The sequence below is a fragment of the Leptonychotes weddellii genome, unplaced genomic scaffold (genome assembly GCF_054177405.1).
Source record: "Leptonychotes weddellii isolate Sample4059 unplaced genomic scaffold, ASM5417740v2 HiC_scaffold_2947, whole genome shotgun sequence".
Taxonomy (NCBI): Eukaryota; Metazoa; Chordata; class Mammalia; order Carnivora; family Phocidae; genus Leptonychotes; species Leptonychotes weddellii.
The window spans coordinates 1-5361 of NW_027890113.1; the positions used below are offsets into that span (position 1 = coordinate 1).

The 5361-nt window shown below is 55.6% G+C and overlaps 1 long non-coding RNA gene across 1 annotated transcript; it reads left to right on the plus strand.

Moving 5' to 3' along the window:
• The first annotated feature begins 127 nt into the window (after positions 1–127).
• On the plus strand, positions 128–5028 carry LOC115943849 (uncharacterized). Its single transcript, XR_014142162.1, has 2 exons — positions 128–304; positions 1777–5028. It is a non-coding gene; the product is annotated as an uncharacterized LOC115943849 (long non-coding RNA).
• The last annotated feature ends 333 nt before the right edge of the window (positions 5029–5361 follow it).

Sequence of the window (5361 nt, forward strand, 5' to 3'; positions counted from 1 at the left end):
ACCTCAGCTTTCTCACACATAAAAGGGCAGCCACACAGCACCCACCTCCAAGGTTTGTTCATTTCTTTATGCTTTTGAGAAATATTTATTCTGTGGCTATTTTGTTCCAGTGCTGTTTGGTGGTGCTTGGGATCCAGCAGGGCACCCCTGAGAGTCTTGGCTAGCATGGAGTTGACAGTCTACATACCCTTGCTACTCAAAATGCGGAGGACTGGCAGCTTCGGCATCCCCTGGAAGGCGAATAGAATCAGGGACATTCAGCCCTGTCCCAGCGCTGCTGAACTGGAATCTGTATTTTAACAAGGTCCGTGAGGTTCATTCCCATGCGCATTGAACTTTGAGAAGCCCTTACTTTGGGCCACCGTTTTCACTCCCGGCTACACATGAGAAACCTCTGGGGAGCTTTAAAAAATACCAGGCCTGGGACCCACTCAGAACCATTAAATTAGAACCACCGGTGATGTTTACAAGTTCTCTGTGCAGATGGGATTGAGTGCACCAGCCCACGTTGATTGGAAAATAAATGAGCTCACTGTCTAGCAGAGTCCCTGCTAGGACACAGTAGGTGCTAAATTAATGCTCTATTTCTCCCTTTGCCATCTCAACCTTGTCCCTAGGATACTCCACCCCCCACCCCCAACCCCTTTGGGTAGCTTATCATCTTTCCTGGTCCAAAGACATTCTTTGGCTCCATGAGTTTCCAACCTGGGTGCTACTCTTAACTTGAAAAACCCAGAACTGTAACCTGGGGTCCTTCTCACGGGAGTCAGGCAGCAGGAAAGACATGAGCTTCTCCCCTTCATGACCTGCTTTGCTGAGCTGGGCTGAGAGCTGCAAACAAAAATAAATAACTAACTAAAGGTTCAGCCACATGTGCAAAGAGCTTTCTTTCAGTACAGCAGAGTCCCAGTGCAGACGTGACCTCATCCCACTCCCCCGCCAGGTGACGCAGCTCGGGGCAGGTGCCACCAGCCCCTGGGGCTCACCGGGCAGAAGCAGCAGTTTGAGTCCCTGGGCATACAGGAGAGGGCTCTGACCCTGGACACCCGTGCAAAGCAGCGGCCTGGGCCCAGCCTGGCCCCACCGGGTGGCTTAAGGGACAGGGAGGTTTTCCTGGGGTGTTGGCATTGGCAGAATCTCAGGGTGGTGGGGGTGGGCCGGTGTGAGGTTCCTGCGCTCCTCCCCTTCTGCAGGCCAGCAGGACACTGCTCAAGGGGCTGTGTACAGGCCTGTGAATGAGCCACAGCCCATGCAGGAGGCTGGAAAGGGGTCAGAGGCCCTTCTCCAAGCTGCAGGGATCAGGGCCGCCTGAGGGGGAGGGAAGAGGAAGACAGGGGTAAGAGCTGTGAGCTGTCTCCTGGGAAGCCAGCACTTCAGGTCTAAACTCCATCATCCAGTGCATTGATTTCGTAGGAAGCACAAGTCACCTCACCATATAAGTGGGGAGACTGAGGCCTAGACATGGGGAAGCACTTCCCAGGGTCAAAAAGGCTGGTCTTGAGACCCCAAGGCTGTGTTCTCTCTGATACGTAAGTGGACCGGCTTAGAGAGTGAGGGCCCAAACACCACACTGGGCATGTCCGGGTGCACCATGGGATCGCGCCCTGACCCCAGGCCTTGGCCATTCGAGGCCAGGGAGAAATGAGGCCAGCAGGCAAAGTATGGGAAGGGAACTCAGGCAAAACCGGCTCTGGTCCTCCATTTGGGGTTTGTTGGGGACTTTTGGCAAGTCACTTCACCTCCTTGTTGTCTCTGATTTTCTCCCCTATCAAACAGGGGTACCTCTGACCTCACAGTGTGGCTTTGAGGAGTCATCGAATAAGAAAGCGGATGGTGAAGAGCTGCCAGAGGGGCTGCCTGGGTAAGCGGCCAGGGTACAAGGGATGGTAAATAGTAGGCACACATGCCATCCCTCCCCACTTCTGAGCCCACGGCAGACATCACCAGTTGATCACTGCACTTCCGCTCCCTGAACGTGAACCTGTCTCAGCTCCTCTCAGGCCACAGTGCTCCAGGCAGCCGCTCCCAGTCCAGCACACCTTTCATCTTTACATCGTCTGCTGAGAAGCTTCTGCTCCAGAGTCAGGCATCTCCAGGAAAAGCCAGAGCTTGGGTAAACACGGTAGCAGGAAATCAGGTGGGGGTGGGAGAGGAGACCCAGCCAGGATAAAGGGCTCTTAGTACCAAACGGACCATGGACGGTGTCTGCAGCATGTAAGAGCCCCTGGAAGCTGGCCAGGCATGCAGAGCGCGGTCACAGGAACAGGCACCAGGACAGGGGCTCCTCTTGGCTGAGCCACTGCCCTGGATCAGGGACTTGCCTCTGCATCTCATCCTATGGGCATGAAGCCTCTGGGGGGTCTGCACCACTATTATCTCCACCGTACATACAATGAAACTGAGGCTGGTGGAGGCTATAGTCAAGGGGACATGGAGCTGTCATCGGGACCCAAGTTTGCCAGACGCAAAAGCTCACATTCTCCACTCTGCCATTCAGAAATAGGGCCTGTTTCCTTGGGCCCTTCTCCAGAGTGGGGCTGCGCCCGGGGGCGACCTGTTCTGGCCCCGGCACGCCGGAGCCGGAAGGCTGGGTCCCTGCCACGGCACGAGGCAAGCAGACCGGGGAGATTTGCTGGCACTGGTTTGTCTGCTTTTCCAATCCCTGAGGCATTTGAGTTTGTGAACCTTGGAACAGGGGACAGAACCCTGGGCGAGAGTCCCTCTCGGCCACTCTCTTTTATGGCATAACCCCAGGCAACTCTCTGCCCCTTTCTGGGGCTCAGTTTACCCATCTATGACTGAGAGCCTTGTGACTCAAGGTGGATCTGCAAAGTGCCAGCATCGGAGCCCCTGGGGAGCTTGTTAGAAGGGCTGAATCACAGGCCACTGGATTAGAATCAGCATTTTCCCAGGGCCCAGGTCATCCACATGCTCACGGAGGTTGTAGAACCATCCAGTTCACGAGTCCTGGAGTCTCTTGCACACCCAACAACTGAGCATCCTGCAGATCACAAAGTCAGCACCTGAGGCTTGGCTAAAGCCCACGCTTGCAGCTCAGGCTGGTCGTTCCAGCCAGGAAGGCTGAGCTGGGAATGCCAGGTGAGCCCTCGTCGGGGAGGGGGGCGGGCCTGCAGGAGCGACTGTGTGCAGGCCCACAGTGGCCGGGAGAACCCAGCCAGCCAGGCTGCCGCGTGGAGTTCCCAGTCTGCGGCGGGAGGCCAGGCATACCAACACAGAAGCAACTCAGGACAGCCACCTGGGAGTGGGGAGGGCGGGGACAGACGCTGTGGGAGGCCAGAGGAAGGTGTGGTCAGGGTGGGCTGGGGGCTAGAGGCAAAGCATTTCTCTCCACTACTCTCCTGGTGACCTGGTAGGGGATATCTCAGGCCCCATCATGGAGCAGCGGGGGCCACAATTAAATTTAAGTGCTCATCCATTTTCCCCACAAGCACCAGCATTTTCCATCCCTTTTATGGATTTCTGAGGAATGATAAAATGCAGCTGTTTTGGCTCCTGAGCCAATGAAATAATGAAAGGTGGCCTGAGCCCCCTCCGGGGAAATCAGCGGCTTATTTATTTCTTTTGACTCCAAGACTTCTATCCGTGTCTCCTAATGAACCTGAGCTTCTAAACCTGCCCGTCCATCGCCCTGGCCCTCACCTCAAGCCACTTTCTAGGGACTTCTTTGTAGACACTCGAAAGCCTTCTGGGGATGTGATGTTGGTCGATTTTTGTCCTCCACTCCCCTCCTCTGAAAAAAACATGGGTTTCTGAACCCCCGTGCCGGGCAGGGCCCCTGGCAGAGTTAAGTGAGGCGCCCCAGTCCATGGCCTTGCCGAAGGCCTGGCAGAGAGTCGATGCACAGCAATGCCACTTGCCTGCCTTTCGGATGTCCTGGTGGGTCAAGAATTCATACAAAGCACGCTGCCCACTGCTGTTCTAGCTGGACCCCCGACATTGCTACTTCCTTAACCATGAAAACAGCCCTGGCCTCCGCGGGCACGCATCGCTCAGATCCACAGACTCATTTAAGCCTCACGTAACCTTGAGACAGGTGGGGCCAGCATTAGCGATCCACCGCATGGCGGACGCCCGGAGCGCTGGACGGCCTCCTCAAGGCCACGGTGTAAAGAGTGACGCTAGCAGAAGGATCTTGGAACCAGGACTCTGCCACCACCCCATTCACATCCTGGGGAGAGCCTGGCTGCCGATGGCCTGGGAGCCCTTGCTCCGTTTCCCTTCCTGAGCTCGTCTTCCTTTCGCCAGGATCTACTCTTCTGTGTCAGAAAGTGCAGAAGCCTTGAGGAGAGCACGAGAGCAGGAGGCAGCCTCAAGCGGACACATCATCCTTCCTGCCATGTTTCCTGACAGCCCCCTCATAAGCCAGCACGCACGGGGCAGGGGCTGCTGCCTGTCTCTGCTGTGGTTCCAATGTGGGGGGCCCACTGCCAGCGTGCTAGGCGACCTCTAACCCAGACAATCCTGGGGGCTCTGTTGTTTGTCATCAGCAACTGCTTGGGTCAACGGGGTATTTTTGAGTTTCTAGCACTATAACTGCCCCAAGTGGGTTGAATTACGTCCCATTACCAGATACGCCCAAGTCCTAACACCCAGCCCCTGGGAATGTGAACTATTCCCTCATCTGGGAATAGGGCCTTTGCATATGTCATTAAGTGAAGGATCAGGACAAGAGATCATTCTGGATTTTGGGTGGACCTTATAAGGAGGCCGAGATCCAAGACACAGATACACACAGGGGAAAGTCACCTGCAGGCAGAGGCAGGGATTGGAGGGATATGTCTACAAGCCAAGGAATGCTGAGGACTGCCAGCAACCCCCAGAGGCTGGAGCAGGCAAGGAAGGATCCTCCCTGGGGCCTCTGGAAGGAGCGCGGCCCTGCCAACACCTTGATGCCAAACTTCTGGCTTTCGGGATTGTTCTAAGCCACTCAGTTTGTGGTATTTGTTACAACAGCCTTAGAAAACTAATACACCACATAAAAAAACAAAACATTTAAAATAGACTATCCACATGTTTGAGATGTTTCCAGGACGGGTGATGTTTCCCTGTCTCCAGTGGGGCAGGAGGGCCCTGAGAGGATCCTGGCTGCATGATGGAGGCTCTGGGGCTGCGAGGCCAGGGGGCAGCTCTCAGCGATGTGGCAGAACGTGGCCTGTGCTTGGCTTCAAAGGATGCTGAGCATAGGCAGGGTCCAAGGTGTCTGGGCCCATGCCGGGGTGTTAGCATGCTGCCCGTGGGGGGTGGTGACGTGCTAAAGGAGAAGGTAGAGAGAGAGGCTGTTGGGGAATCATGGGAAATCAAGCCCCCAGCTTCCTTACCGACCTCAGGAGGCCTTGGGAG